This window comes from Callithrix jacchus, chromosome 5 (assembly GCF_049354715.1).
Source record: "Callithrix jacchus isolate 240 chromosome 5, calJac240_pri, whole genome shotgun sequence".
Classification (NCBI taxonomy): Eukaryota; Metazoa; Chordata; class Mammalia; order Primates; family Cebidae; genus Callithrix; species Callithrix jacchus.
Window position 1 is genome coordinate 11,668,258 of NC_133506.1, and position 15,842 is coordinate 11,684,099.

At 53.4% G+C, this 15,842-nt stretch overlaps 1 protein-coding gene across 4 annotated transcripts in view; it reads left to right on the plus strand.

Moving 5' to 3' along the window:
- Positions 1 to 15,842, plus strand: part of SMOX (spermine oxidase) — a 41,440-nt gene that overhangs the window by 4,576 nt on the left and 21,022 nt on the right. For 2 of the 4 annotated variants that reach the window (XM_035298296.3, XM_078375467.1), the window contains exon 2: positions 15,337 to 15,497. The exons of the other annotated variants lie outside the window; for them this stretch is intronic. The gene's annotated coding sequence lies outside the window, so the exon portion shown is untranslated. The remainder of the gene's footprint in view (positions 1 to 15,336; positions 15,498 to 15,842) is intronic. 4 annotated transcript variants of the gene reach the window in all.

Genomic DNA, 15,842 nt, shown 5'->3' on the forward strand with positions numbered 1-15,842 from the left:
ACAAAAATTAGCTGGGCGTAGTGGCACATGCCTGTAATCCCAGCTATTCAGGAGGTTGAGGTAGGAGAATCGCTTGAACTCTGGAGGCGGAGGTTGCAGTAAACTGAGATTACACCACTGCATTCCAGCCTGGGTAACAGAGCAAGACTCCATCTAAAAAAAAAAAGTTGCATCCTTTAAGGTAGCAGGGGTCCTTGCTTGGAGTGGGTAAGCGAGTTTTTCTGCTTCATGCCCCACTTTTTCTTCCAGGAGGGGCTCCGGACCCAGGCCAATGGGTTGGGCATCATGTACACTGTGATTTTGGGGTGCTGGGAAGGTCTACTGCTTCTGGCTCAGCTATTGTTCTCTGTCTGAGACGCCATCATTAGAATGTCACCCTTCTGGATTTAGTATTGCTCTTGTCATCTGCCTGTAAAATGGGATTAGAAGGACTTTTTTTCTTTGCTCCCTGAAGGTCACATGCTTGAGTGCCTTCTCCGTGTAGACTCTGTGAAAGGAGGAAAGACTTCCCGGGGGATGCCAGGCTGAGGAACTGGGCCAGGAAGGAGGGAGGAGGGTATGACAGCTCTGCCCTGCTAGGCTTTCCTGTTTGGCATAAGGATGACTCCAAGCAGGTGACCTGTCCTCCTAGGGACCTGGCGGGCTGGCTGAGGAAGGGTTTGCTGACCACACAGGGATGGGGCCTGTTTCCTCCAAATTCTGAGCCCCAGAGTTGAGGGGATCTGCCCATCTATCTGGACAGATCCTGCCAGCCTCCTAGGAAGAGAAGGAGGCAGGGTTAGTGGAAGGTGAGGCACAAGGAAAACATTGCTGTTGGAAGCTCCCCAGCCTTCAGGGTTGTCAGGAAGGACTCCCTTCTCTGGCAGGGGAGCATGGAGGAGGCCTGCCCACGGTGCCCAAGTCCTTGGCTGCCGAGCTGAAGTGAAGGCTTTGGCTGAGCCCGAAGCGGGCAGGCTAGAGCTGGGGTGGACTTCCTGACAAGTAGACACTGGGCCTTGTTGGCTGTGGTCAGCACCTGGCATCTCCTGTGCCCCAGCCTGGTGTTCAGAGCCTTTGCGAACACAGGACATGGTTCCTGCTCTCCATGCCTGGTGTGATATAATGAAGTCCTCCTTTCAGAGGAGATGGTGCTTTGGGAGGGTTCTGAAGTCTTGGGTGGCTTTGGCCAACAGAGGAGGGGATGGCATTCCTAAGGTGGAGGGGGAGAAGTGGGTTGAAGCCAGGTTGGGAAAGGTCCTGGCTGCTAAGCTTCTGAGTCTGGCCTTGATTCAGTAGGCCCTGGGGAGCCTTGGAAGGTTATAGGGCATGGGGACAATGACTTGATTAGAGCAGTCGTCTATAAAAGTGCTTTTCAAACTCTAACGCACATAGATCACCCGGGCAGCTTGTTAAAATGCAGGTCTGTCCTGCCTGATCAGCAGGTCTGGGGTGAGGCCTGTGACTTTGCATTTCTTTCTTTCTTTCTTTTTTTTTTTTGAGATGGCGTCTCGCTCTATTGTCCAAGCTAGAGTGTAGTGGCGTGATCTCAGCTCACTGCAGTCTTTACCTCCCTGGTTAAAGCAATTCTCCTGCCTTAGCCTTTTGAGTAGCTGGGATTACAGGTGCCTGCCACCATCTTTAGTAGAGACAAGGTTTCACCATATTGGTCAGACTGGTATTGAACTCCTGGCTTCAAGTGATACCCCTGCCTCAGCCTCCCGAAGTGCTGGGATTGCAGGTGTGAGCCACTGTGCCCAGTCTGAGACTGCATTTCTAGTAGCTCCTTGGCAGTGCAATGCTGCTGCTCCATGAACCATACTTTGTATAGCAAGGATTTAGACTGGGGTCTTGAGAGATCAGTAGATTTCAGGTGGGACCTGGAGCAGGTAAAGGGAACCACCTTGGCTCCTGTGGCTCCAGTGTTGCGGGATGTGTAGGGAGCTGCCGATGGAGGGGTCAGGGAGTGGTGTAGGTGGGCTGGGGGCAGGACAGAGCGGGGACAGAGGGGACTATAGAAGTGTGAGCTGCAGGGGCCACTCTGCTGGGAGGTGGGGCTGTGTGAGGGCCTTTGGGTGCTTAGGTCATAGGCCAGGAACATAGGTCTGATTTCCAGAACCTCTGACTGTAAGGAGCTCCCAAGACCATGACGGGGTATCTTGGGTGACTGTATCCGGGGGCAGGGTGACATGCAGACTGCATGGAGGGCACCTTATCTCTGCCCACAGCTGAGGCCAGCACTGTGGGTAACCAATCTGGGGTGAGCACCCTTCCTCCAGCCAGGGCGGGGCTGAAAGATTGGGGAAACAGCTGATCCAGCCCTCTAGCTCCAGCTGTGACGTGTCCTCATAAAAGGCTGCAGTCTCCCCAGCTGCCCGGCCATCACCCCAGTGTGTGCGGTGCCCCTCACCCTGGCCCAAGTCCTTGTTGCTGCTACTGATGGTTACGTGAGCTGCCATCGGGGACTTATCCCAGTCTGTCCACCTCCCCGGTATACGTGGGAGTGGGGGGCGGGGCACCTGGATGCTTCTCTCTGCTCTGCCCTGGCTGGGCCGCTACAGGCAAGTGTCTGCTCCCCTCTGAGATGTCTGTCTCCTCATCTGTGGATTGAGGAGTTCAGGTCCCTGATGGGGGTTTATCACAGGGTGTGTTGGGTGGGACATTGTACCTTCCCAGAATGGCAGATTAACATATTTTAGTTTAATATTAAATTTAAACAATATTAAAACTTACATGTTAATGATGGAGTCAAATTAGCAATTTGCTTGGAAAAACCATCCAGGTTTCTTTGGGGGTCTCCCAAGTTGCCTTGCACCTACATGGCCTGGGGTTCATATCTGAGGACAATGGTCAGTTGAGGTCCCCCCAGATGCTGGCAGGGGGATAGCAGTTACCACACCCAAAGGAAGGTGCAGACGGTAGACGCTAAGGGCAAAGGTTCTGCTGCCCTGGGCAGCGCCAATAGGGGCTGGCAGGGTGGGGGTTGACTGACTCTCAGTCTGAGCTCCCCAGATGTCCCACACACCTCCTCAGAGGAGAGCAAGGCCGAGCTCGTCACACCATACTTTGATCCCTGTCCCCGGGCCAGGCCGTCCTGCGGGATGGAAGGGGATAACATTTCTCAAAGGCTGTTCTGAGCAATCTCAGGTATTCAGGGGACAAATAAGGGTAGAAACTAGCAAATTCACTCCACCACCTTGTGGGATATTCAGAATACATTTAAGAGAATTAAAGGCCCTGACAAGTCCTGTAGAAAAGAAACTGTTAAGTGTTTCTTCCCAGACTGATCTGACCATGGAAATCTTTTTTTTAACTGCCAATGTCCCACCGACCAGGAAAACACCTGCTGGGAAGAGCTAATGTAGAAAGATGCTGCTCACTGGAAGGCCACAAACATGGTAGTATAGGTGGACTTCCTGGTAGAGGTGGACTTGCTGGGATGGGCACATTTGGACAATCAGTAGAAGAAAAGGGCACTACAGAGAGAGAGAGACGCCAGGCTCCCCTCTGAGGCCTCAGTTTCTTCATCTATAAATCTTTGCCCTCCATATTTGCCTCCCTATCTTCTTTTGGGTGTAGTGACTGCCACCCCCCTGCCAGTGCCTGGGGGGACCTCTCCTGACCAGGGCCCTCAGATGTGCCCGTCCCACCAAGTCTTCCTCTACCAGGAAGCTCTCCGCCATCCTTCCTTTTCTACCTGGTATTTCTGGGCTGAGAGCCAGCCCTGGGTTCTTGTGGCAATGGCTCTGCCTCACTGGATAAATGAGGAAGGATCTGGAAGAACCTGTCTGGTGCCTGGGATTTCTGGGTAGCTGGGCCTGGGTCTTCTGGATTGTTTTTTTTTCTCTTGTGGAGTCTTGCTCTGTCACCCAGGCTGGCGTGCAGTGGTGCAATCTTGGCTCACTGCAACTTCTATCTCCTGGGTTCAAGCGATTCTCATGTCTTAGCATCCCGAGTAGCTGGTATTACAGGTGCTCACCACCATGCCTGGCTAATTTTTGTATTTTTAGTAGAGGCTGGGTTTTACCATGTTGGCCAAGCCGGTCTTGAACTACTGACCTCAGGCGATCTGCCTGCCTTGGCTTCCCAAAGTGCTAGGATTACAGAAGTGAGCCACCATGCCCAGCCCATCTTCTGGATTCTGAGAGGGCCTTTTCCTTATACCTCCTGGCCATCTCCTTGCTCTGCAAGTTCTCCCCAGCCTTTCATCTCAGAGGTTAACACAGCAGGGTTGTGAACTCTGGATAAGAAGCAAAGCCTCTCTGTGCCTCTGTTCCCTCATTTGTACCATGAGGGTAATATTACCTCCCTCCTAGACGGTGGCTGAGTTGTCGTGATACTCTAATACTGGTGGCTGCTTTTAATACTGTGATAGACACAGCTGAAGGAGGGACCCTGGGGAGGGCACTTGTCGTGGACATGAGGGAAGAAAGCAAAAGCCAGCAGCATGAGGCTTGGGGTAGGTGCTAGTTAGACCAGCGCAGAGCAGTCTGTAGAGGAGAAGAGTGAGGATGCGGGTAGCTAGCAGGACTGGCTTCCTGGAGGAATGGCCAGTGTCGGGGGGAGATCTGGACAGAAAGAAAAGTCACAGATTTGGGTCTGAGAGTCAGAGGATCCTGGTAGGCCTGTGGGCAGGAAGGAGGCATCAGGGACTGCCTTTGTTCATTGGGCCGTGGGGAGCCACAGAAGGCTTTTGAGCAGGGCAGTGATGTGATCAGAGCACTCTGTTAGTGAGAAATGAGGCAGGATGTGAGTGATGCTGGGCTGTGGGAGGGGGCAGTGCTGCAGGACCTCCCACAGAGTGGCTGTGCCCCTTCATGGACTCGAAGCTTGGGGAAGGGGCAGGCTGCAGACATGACCCTCATTCTCAGACTCTCAGGGCAGTCAGTGAGGCTACTGTGCCTTGCCTCTGCCACACCTCCTTTCCTCTGTGGTGTGAGGCTCTTTGTTTAGCAGCTGAGGTAGGGGAGATGGGGTATGGTATTTTATTTTTTTGAGATGGAGTTTCACTCTTGTTGCCCAGACTGGAGTGCAATGGTGTGATCTCAGCTCACTGCAACCTCTGCCTCCTAGGTTCAAGCAATTCTCTTGCCTTAGCCTCCTGAGTAGCTGAGTTTACAGGCACGTACCACCACACCCGGCTAATTTTTTGTATGTTTTAGTAGAGAAGGAGTTTCTCCATGTTGGTAAGGCTTGTCTCGAACTTCTGACCCTGTGATCCGCCTGCCTTGGCCTCCCAAAGTGCTGGGATTACGGGCATGAGCCACAGCCCAGCTAGTGTATGGTATTTTAAGCAGTACCCAGGAGGAGGAGCTTCGGTGCAGCATGGGGTGACGCTGGCCCTTCGACCTGACCCGGAGGCCCTGGTGGGGCATGCTCAGTGGATTTTGCTACCCAGCCCCAGCTCCACTCCCTTGTCCTCCTTTGCCCCATTGTCTTCCTTCCTCAAACATGCAGGAGCCCAGTGCTCTCTAAATCCGGGGCTGGGAGGTTGGAGGATGAGGAAAAGCATCTGGGTTCAGGCGGAGCGTAGTGGCCTAACTGGGGGACAGTGCAGCACCCCTTAGTCCAGATTCCCTTCTTCTCCACCTGCTTCTTGAGGGATGGCATTAAGATGTGACTTAAAGTCAGAAGAACAAGCACTTGGAAATGAGTTGCAATTTATTAGAAAACAGAACAAAGAACCTAGCCACCCCTGCCAACTCTGTGCCAGGTCCTGGCAGATACGTGGTCCTGTCTTCCCCATGGGGCCTGAGTGAGGCATGCTGGGTCTCACTCAGGTTCTGGGACATCTGGCTTGATGCCCTTTCCTCACCCCATGGCTCTCTCAGAGCCTGTCCTCAAACCTTCAGCTATGCTCCCCACCCATAACCAGACCTCCGGGCCAGCCCAGCTCAGCCACCATACCTCTGATCCTGGCGGGTGGTGGTGATACTCCTTGCAGGCTGAGTCGGCTAGATTTTAGGATGACTCAAGCAGGAGACACCCAGGACCACCAAGGGAAACACATTCTTAGGAAATATTTTTAAATGATGCCTTTAAATGTTAAACACGCAGGGACCTTTTACTGTCTTATTTTGGAAAATTAAAAAGATCATACACAATGCAAAACTTTGAGAGTTAATCTGAAAAGGTTTGGAGGTTTTGTTTTTGAGACTGAGTCTTGCACTGTCACCAGGCTGGAGTGCAGTGGTGTGATCTCAGCTTACTGCAACCTCCACTTCCCCGGTTCAAATGATTTTTCTGCTTCAGCCTCCTGAGTAGCTGGGACTACAGGTTCACGCCACCACGCCCAGCTAATGTTTTTGTATTTTTAGTACAGACGGGGGTTTCACCACGTTGGCCAGGATGGTCTCGCTCTCTTGACTTCATGATCTGCCCGCCTCAGCCTCCCAAAGTGCTGGGGTTACAGGCATGAGCCACTGGACCTGGCCAGGTTTAGAGTTTTAAAAGTAATTCAAGGAAAGACAATGAACTTGACTTCCTCATTAGATTTTTTTTTTTATTTTTTTTGAGACAGAGTTTCACTCTTGTTGAGCAGGCTGGTATGCAATGGCGTGATCTCAGCTCACTGCAACCTCCACCTCCCGGGTTCAAGTGATTCTGCCTCAGCCTCCTGAGTAGCTGGGATTACAGTCATCTGCCACCATGCCCAGCTAATTTTTATATTTTCAGTTGAGATGGGGTTTCACCATGTTGGCCAGGCTGGTCTCAAACTCCTGACCTCAAGTGGTCTGCTTGTCTCAGCCTCCCAAAGTCCTGGGATTACAGGTGTGAGCCACTGCACTCGGTTTCTTTATTAGACTTTAAAAAGAGCAAGGCCTTGATCTTAATATGTTACTAAATAAAATTTAGAGGCAGGCTAATAGCAGGCTGGTCAACCTCTCTGAACCTCAGTTGGCTCCTCTGTAGTATGGGATATTGATGTGAGGATTGAGATATTCCACACAAAATGCTTGGCACTGCACTCTGTCTCTCAGATGCATTCAGCGAAAAATCGAGTGGTAGCAATGACAGGATTTTAAGAACGGACTTTTCTTGATGCTTCAAAAGCTAGTGAGCTATTCTCTCTTTGAACTCCACATAAGGGCCTAAAGAGTACGTTTCTTGTCCAAACTCAGCGTCTCGACTGCGTAGGTGTTTGATGGATTACATCATGGCCCATGGCCCATGTGTTCGTTCTGAAACAAACCCTGGTGGCTTTTGAGACCTGGTTCCAGCTCTTGCTTGGATTGGGGACTGTGCTTCGTGGTTGAACTCTGTGGAAAGTGCTTTATTGGTTAGTCCTGTGGACTTGTTAGGAGAGCACAGTTAATGTACTCTAAAGTCACTAGGAGGGGAAAGTCTCGGGCCAGTGACTGTCTAGAGGCGGTTAGGAGTTACCTGCTCTTCGAATTTTCCTTTGTGCTGGCCAAAGCAATTAGAACTCATCCCTGGCCCTATTTATGGAGGAGACTGAGGGTGAAGGGCTGGGGCCTGGCTAGTTTAGTGCCTGGCAAGCCTAATCCAGCTGCATGGGGCAGTGAGACCAGGGTGGCCTGCAGGGACCTCACTAAGCGCCCAGGCTGGAAAGCAGGTAGCTTCCTGGTGGCAGCCCAGGCTTTGGCAGTGAAGCTGGAGTGAGCCTCTGGGCTTTGAGATGACTCCTGCCAGCTCCAAGTGGCTGGCACAATGTGTGCAGTGTCAGGATGTGGGGAGGAGCAAGGTGGGGGAATTGCTGAGTGAGGGAAGTCCTCAGGGCTGCCGCACCCCCGGGGAGGCTGAGTAGGGGGCCTGAGGTCAAGCAAGGGTTGAGCAGTGTTGCCCTGCCCCTCTCTCCACCCAGGTGGCCTCTGTCATGACTCTGAACCCCTCGGGACCTGTTTCCTCATCTATAAAATGGGCAGCAGGGAGTTGATGAGTATTCAAGGATGCAATGAATGGAAAGTGCCCAGCAAAGGGCCTGGCACAGGAGAGGCAAACAGACATTTGCTGTGAGGTTCATCCGGTGACTAGATTTTTCTTTGGACGTTTTCCTTTTCTCATTTTGTGATTATACATGCCACCTTTGCTCTGTGATAAATTATGTTGTGTGGACACCATAAGAGAGGTAGTTGTGCTGGAAAAGGGTTTGCAGTGGAGGAAGGCCCGTCCACACCTTCTGGGAGGAAGGCTGCCCGGATCCTACACAGCTCAGACAGCTCTGTGTCTCTTTGTGGGCAGAAAGCACAGGTCCCAGGCTGGGCGGAGTGGGACCCTGTGGCTCAGGAGAAAGGATGGGCTTGTGGGAGACCCACCCCCTCCCAGGGGCTGGAGCTGAAGCACAGTTGGGCTTTGTGCAGAGTCACGAGGGGCCGCCGAGGGGGAACTGCGCCCGGGCTGAGCTGCTCACAGGCCTCAGTTCTTGTAAGTGGTTTTGAAAGAGTCAGTGGAAAGTGCTGACTGGGCTGTTCTCCTTCACCCTAGAATTGTGAGGCTGAGGCTCCTGGCAGGGATAGGGGAGAAACCCCATCGGGAAGCCACCCCCTCAGCTGCCAGGTCAAACCTCCCAGGCGGCAAGTGCCCAGGCTGCAGAATGGGCAGATCTCTGTGCTGGGTGGCGCTGGGGACACTGACTCCCGTTGGCTGTGCCTGCAGGTGATGCCTGATGCAGGGGGCTGTGTTTAGGGCTGTGTGTGGCCCTGTGATAGCAGGGGGCTTGGAGAAGCTCTCCCAACCTTGCTGATAGCCTGGAGGAGAGAACTGGGCTTAGGAATCAGAAACCTGGACTGACCTTTCCCCTGCAGTCCTGCACCGAGGTATTTGGCTTCTGTCATTTTCCTGACCCCACCGGCTTGTTGTGAAGGGCAAAGATGATGACCAGTGGACACAGTTAAAACTGGTTTGGGTTTGTCCCAGCAGTGTCATGCCTGGTCACCCAGGTCATGCTGACGTGGCCCTTGCCCTCACCCCACATCCTGCCATTCAGCAAGTCCCCAGGAGGTTGACGCAGCGCTGTACCTCCTCTGCTGCAGAGTCGCCTTGGAGGAGGCCTTCCCTGACTCCCCTGTGCAAGCACTTAGTTTCCTGTCTCCCCGCCTTGCTTTTCCCTGACCTGACAGATCCTTGAGGGGAGGCATCTGGGTGTTGCAGTATCTCCAGTGCCTCGGACAGTGCCTGGCACAGGTAGCCCTCAAGAAACCTTTTTGAATGAATGAAAAATCTGTCCCCTGCTACTCCCCTCCCTGTGTTAGGCCTCACCCAGTAACCCTGTCTATGCTTTTCACCAGTTTCCTTAGCACTGGCCCCACCCTGGGCCCGGAACATGCCCCTTGCCTGGAACATGCCCCTTGCCTGCCCAGTACCCATCCAGACTCCCATTCACAGCAGCAGCCACCGGGTGGCGGGGCCTGTGTGTCTCCAGCGTCTGTGCCTGCCCTACCCCCTTCCTGGTGCCTTAGGCCTTGGGTTGTGTGCCTCCTGACAGCTGGGCCTGCTGCCCTTCCCCAGGGTGCCTCGGGGAGCCAACATGCATGGCTGACTCGCCCAGGAAGCGCAGGGCGGCACGGGTGGGGCTGGGGCAGGCCCTGAGTGGAGGTGGGAGGTGTGTTCTCTCCACCTGATGCTTGGAGGCTTTCCCGAGCTCAAATCCCCGGGCCTGGTGAAGCGGCTGCCACTCTCCTGAGCCCGAAGGAAGCTCAGGAGACTGCATGGCATGGGACCAGGGGATTCCAAGTCTGTCCATTGAGTTCGGGAGCGAAGGAAAAGGGGAAGCGATGGAATCTTGGGTTGGGAGATGATCCTGTTAGCAGCACCTCTGAGCCTTTGCATGTGCAGTTCCCCTGCGTGGAGCTCACATCTCTCTCCTGGAAATTTCTGCCTCCTCTTCCATCCTCCCTTAGGTGTTCCTTCCCATCCTCTTGAATTCACCATGATCCTTATTTCTGTATCTTTGAGTTCCCTGGGTGTGAGCCTCAGGGCAGGGCCCTGTCTCTTTAATCCATTGCTGCGGAATCCCCAGGGGCTGATGCAGGGCCAGGCAAGGCTGCGTCCTGGGGGAGACAAAGCGTGCAAATATAGGTCTCTCTAAGGACTTATGATGAGGAGCCTGGACCCAGCAGACAGCAGAACAGATGTGATGGTCATTCCCATTTTGCAGATGAGGGAATAGAGTCCCTCCAAGATCACCCACAGCTAGACCCCATCCCAGCTTCCTGGCTCCTGTCCTCTAAGGGAGGAGCCCCAGTGCAGAGGTTGGACCTGAGGGTGTTGGAGATGCAGAGAGAAAGACGAGGAGGGTGCAGCTGTGTGTGGCAGTATGTGAGCAAGGCTGGGCAAGGACATCTGTGTGGCCTGAGGTGCTTTATTTTATTTTATTTTATTTTTGAGACAGAGTTTCAGTCTTGTTGCCCAGGCTGGAGTGCAATGGTGTGATCTCAGCTCCCTGCAACCTCTGCCTTCTGGGTTCAAGCAATTCTCCTGCCTCAGCCTCCCGAGTAGCTGAGATTACAGGTGTGCACCACCATGCCTGGCTAATTTTGTATTTTTAGTAGAGACGGGGGTTTCTCCATGTTGGTCAGGCTGGTCTCGAACTCCTGACCTCAGGCGATCCACCTGCCTCGGCCTCCCAATGTGCTGGGATTATTACAGGCATGAGCCACCGTGTCTGGCTGCCTGAGGTGCTTTATATTCCTGGAGTGCAGAGGGCTTTGGAAGCTGTGCAGCAGTGGTGTGGAGGGAGACCCAAGCCTAAGCTCAGAGTGGAGGGACCTTGGGCACTGCCTGGCCTTGAGGCTCTCTCTGCCTCCTCCTCCCCTGCACTGTCAGACCCCAGTGGCTCTGGGCTGGCCGGGAGGCTGCAGTTGAGTCTTGGCTATACATTAGCATCATGTAGGCCCCTAAAAAAAAAAAAAGTCTATGCTTGGGCCCCACTCCAGATAGTCTAATTTAGATGACCTGGTGTAGGAGGGGTCATTTGTAAAAATCTCCAGATGAGTCTAATATACTGGTTGGGGAGAAGTTCCTGACTCTTGGGCCTTGTAAGCTGTAGGGCCTGGACTGGGCTCCCTGCCCACTTCACCTTAGCTCTGCATTTCAGAACAGAGGGATCTGAGGCCCTGAGTGGGATTGGGTAGGGAGTATTTACCTGGCAGCCTCCACTTTGGGGAGTCTCTGGGGAGAGAGAGATGCTGACTCTTAGACCCCAAAACTGGTAGCTTAAAATGGCAGTAAACATTTATTATGCTCACAGTTTCTGTAGGTTGGGAATTTGGGAGCAGTTTTGTTGGGTGGTTCTGGCTCGGGGTCTGTCATGAGGTGCAGTCACAGTGTCAGCCAGTGCTGCAGTCATCTGAATGGGTCAGGAGGATCTGCTTCCGAGATGGCGTGCTCACATGCTTGGCAGGACGGTTTGGCTGCTGACGGGAGGGCTCCATTCCTTGCCCTGTGGGCTTCCCCAGGGTGGCTTGAGTGTCCTCCCACATGGTGACTGGCTTTTCCCAGAGTAAACTGCCCAAGGGATCCAGGTGGAAGCCACAGTGTCTTTTATGTATAGTTTCAGAAGTAACATTCCAACATTTCTGCAATAGCCTGTTAGCTGCAGTGGTCAGCTTGGGAGAGAACTGCAGCAAGGCATGAATCCCAGGAGGCAGGGATCACTGAGGGGCATCTTAGAGGCTGGTGGCCACACAGATTGTCCTGGTGTTGCACCTGCAGCCTCACAATCCTAGCCTGGGAGCTCCAAGCACCCCTACCAAGTAGGATAGTGGCGTAACCCTTCTATCCCGATCCCCTGTCCTTCCCTTTGTCAGTCCACAAGTGTCTCCGTGGGGTAGGGTGGCTGTCTGAGGCCTGGTGGCCCTGCTGTGGAATCATTCTGCAGGGGGCTCTGTGACCTCTCTACTGGCTGGGCTTCCTTCATCCCCACCCCTGCCTGTCACTTGGCTCAGCCTTCCCTGCAGTGACTCCCACTGGTATGCAGTGTGGGGACTGTAGGGAAACATAAGCACTGTTGCTGCCACACAGCTGCCTCTGGGTTAAGCCCTCTGCATGCATTGTCACACACCCCTGTGTGGCAGCACACTTTATCCCCATTTTACTGATGAGAAAACTGAGGCTTAGATCACTCTCTAATAAGTTGTGGGGATTCAAATGACTGGTATTTAGCCCCCAGGACCTGTGTGAAAACTGGTACTATAAGGTGTTCCCAAAGGATAGGACTAAGTTGGATCATCAAATGAAACATAAGGAAATACGCTCTCATGATGTGTGTGTGTGTAAGAGAAGTGTCTCCTCCTGGGGTTTCTCAAGGGCTGTGGTGACTTGGGTGTCTCAAAACAGGGCTGAGGCCGGGCGGAGTGGCTCATGCCTATAATCCCAGCACTTTGGGAGGCTGAGGCAGGTGGATTTCCTGAGCTCAGGAGTTCGAGACCAGCCGGCCATCATAGTGAAACCTTGTCTCTGAAAAATACAAAAAATTATCTGGGTGTTGTGGCGGGCGCCTGTAATCCTGGCCACTCAGGAGGCTGAGGCAGGAGAATAGCTCGAACCCAGGAGGGGGAGGTTGCAGTGAGCCAAGATCACGCCACTGCACTTCAGCCTTGGAGACAGTGCAAGACTCCATTTCAAAACAAAAACAAAAACAGGGCTGATCCCTTGGTCTTGAGGATAGTATTCCCTCTCTCTTGGTTTCAGCTGTGTCAGGAGACTTTTTTTTCTTTTTTGAGATGGAGTTTTCCTCTTGTTGCCCAGACCAGAGAGCAATGGCACCATCTCAGCTCACCACAAGCTCTGCCTCCCGGGTTCAAGCGATTCTCCTGCTTCAGTCTCCTGAGTAGCTGGGATTACAGGCATGCACCAACAGGCCCAGCTAATTTTGAATTTTTAGTACGACGGAGTTTCTCCACGTTGGTCAGGCTGGTCTTGAACTCCCAACCTCAGGTGATCCGCCTGCCTCAGCCTCCCAAAGTGCTGGCATTACAGGTGTGAGCTACCGTGCCTGGCCTAGGAGATTTTTTTCTAAGGAAGCGAGCAGCTGTGAGCACCATCTCCTATTGGCCCTCCCCTGCCAGTTACCTGGTCTGCTGTCAGCAGTCTTGCACCAGCGTCATCACCAGGGCAGTGACTGGCTCTGTGGTCTTTTTTTTTTTAGACAAGGTCATCCTTCCGTAGCACAGTGGCACGATCATAGCTCATTGCAGCCTTAAACAGCTGGGCTCAGGTGATCCTTCAACCGCAGTCCTGGAGTAGCTGGGACCACAGGTGTGCACCACCATACCCTGGCTAACTTTAAAATTTTTATTTTGTAGAGGCAGGGTCTTGCTATGTTGCCCAGGCTGGTCTCAACCTCCTGACCCGCAAGCGATTCTCCCGCCTCAGCTTCCTAAAGCACTGGAATTACAGGCATGAACCACCATGCTAGGCCTGGTTTTTCTTACACCTTTGTCCTTGAGGACTTCCCGAAGGGGAATTCAGAGGTGGGGTGTCAGGTCCGGGTTAGGGTTAGGGTTAGGGTTAGGGTTAGGGTTAGGGGGAGGGAATTCACACTATTTAATGGCTCTCCTGAGAGCCATTAAATGGAGCTGCAGTAGACTTCGCTGGGGACACAGAAGGCTGGTGAATAGGTTCGGAAGTCAGGGCTGGCCTCTTTCAGGGTACTGGTGATTGTCCCCATTTGACAAATGGGGAAAATGAGGTTCAAGTGCTAAGAGACTCTCCCAAGGCCACACTGGTAGTGGCAGAGGCTGCTGCCTGGGCACTTTCATCTTCTCTAGGAGCGTCCTGGCGTGGCATAGTCCTCCTGGCGCAGATCTCTGATTGCTGAGAGGGAATGGAGCTTGCCTACCTCTGGAAGGTCTGGGACCTGAGGGGAAGAACGGAGGTTCTGCCTGCTGAGAGATGATTGTCTACCCAGAAGCCAGGGACATCTGCAGATAGACATACACAAGGATGGGAAGCAGGGCGTGGGTGTGAGAAGCCTGGAGGTGGAAGCTGGGCTGGTGGGGCTGGCCCAGAGCTTGGAAGGTTCATAGGTGTTCAGAGCAATTGTGCCCAGCACCTGATCTAATCTATTGTCACAGTGTGATCCATTCGCTAATTTTTGCTGAAGGTGGGACCTATAGGGTGGGGCTTGGGATAAAGCTGCAGGGGTGTGGCATGAGGGAGGGACTGTAGTATTAGGCTCTGTTCTGGCCCATCTTTACCTGTTTCTCTTGCTGACTGACAGTGTCATCAAGGCCCCCAGTGAGCTTTCCGCCCATCAGAAAGACCCTGCCCTTTCTCCGGCTTCCTTTTTTGAGACAAGGTCTTGCTTGGTCTCCCAGGCTAGAGTGCAGTGGTGTGATCATGGCTCACTGTAGCCTTGACTTCCTAGACTCAAGTGATCCTCCCACCTTGGCCTCCCAAAGTGCTGGGATTACAGGTGTGAGTCACTATGTCTGCCTAGCCTCTCTGGCTTCTTTCTGAGCTTTCTTCCCCTCCTCCACCCCCAATTAGGCTTCTAGTTGAGTAGTCTCCTGGGTCTGCCCCTACAGGGTACTATAAAATCACCTTATGCCTCCCAGACAAAAGGGTCTCGAAACAATGAATGTGGGTGGTGTGCAGGTATATCCCACCTCGCAGGGCACCAAGGGAAACAGAGACGGGCCCAGAGTGCTCACCTCTCCCGGGGATGGGCCTCCCACTCCGGGCTCCAGTGTCTTTGGGGGCCGGGTCTTTGGCTGTGTCCCTCCATGCACTGAGTCAGTGGCTGCCTCTCCTTTCAACACATGCCTGCCAAGGGCCCCTTCTTCTCACATGAAATTGGCTTACAAAGCCTTTTTAAAGTTGTGCTTTTAGGGACTTTATGATTTTGGGGAAGAAATGTGGGTAGCATTGACAGTGTGCTTGGAGAGAAGTGTGGGTGCCAGGCAGGGTGATGGGGCCCTTCCCTGTTTTTGGCCTGTGAGGGCCAGAGGACATTACTGGGGGTGGGGGCCCTGCTGAAACAGGCCCCCACAGCTTTTCCCTTTCATGAGCTTGGAGCTGGCTAATGGCCACCCCCCTGGTGCCCACTTCCCCTCAACACTGGGGAGGATGGCCAGGCTGAGTCAGGGTTGGGGGGCTCAGGCCGAGTCAGTATTGGGTTGGGGTCAGTCAGATACAGATGTGGTGTGCCTGCATGATGCCAAGGTTAAGGTCCAGTCTGCTATTAGGGTTGGGGCCAAGGTGAAGGCTGGGTTCTGAGCTCAGATGAAGATTGGGCTTCTTCTATAAGTGAGACAGAGCTCTGGGCCCTAGGAAAGGTGACTTCTGTCCTCATCTTTTTGGGGATCTTCTTCCCTCTCTTGCCTTTGTAGTGGCCACATCTTTTATCTGTGCTAATTTAATCTTCCTACAAGGCAGCTGTACCTATCCCTTTTGCAGATGGGAAAGCTTGAAGACCAAAGGAAGCCTTTAAATGTCAGATAGGGCCGAGACAAGCGTGCCCGGTGGTGGGGTACAGAGGCTGCATCCTTGGAGTGAGTTCAGAAGTCTTGGCTAAGTGGGGCCTGGAGAAGGGAAGACACTGGCCCAGTGGTCACCTGGTAAGGTAGAAATTGAGCTGGACCTGAACCCAGGTCTCTGGGCTCCAGGGCCTGTGTTTTCTCCCTCCCCTTCTGTCTCCTGGGCTCATGGGCTGCCCCTGCTCTGTTCCCCACACCTGCTCCCCCTTCTCTCTCCTTGTCGAGGCCCAGCCTGGCTCAGCGCAGTCCTTTTACTTCCTGGCTGGCCTGAGTGAGGAGGCTGGGGAGGGTCTGGCTGGGAGGAGTTGGGGCCCAGCCCCTCCCTGGTTGAGAGGTGGGAGGGGCCTCACCACAGACACAGAGCCCCTTTGTCTGGGCCGTTGTGCAAAGCAGCTGGTCTGGGATTTCTGGGCGTTTTTACATTTG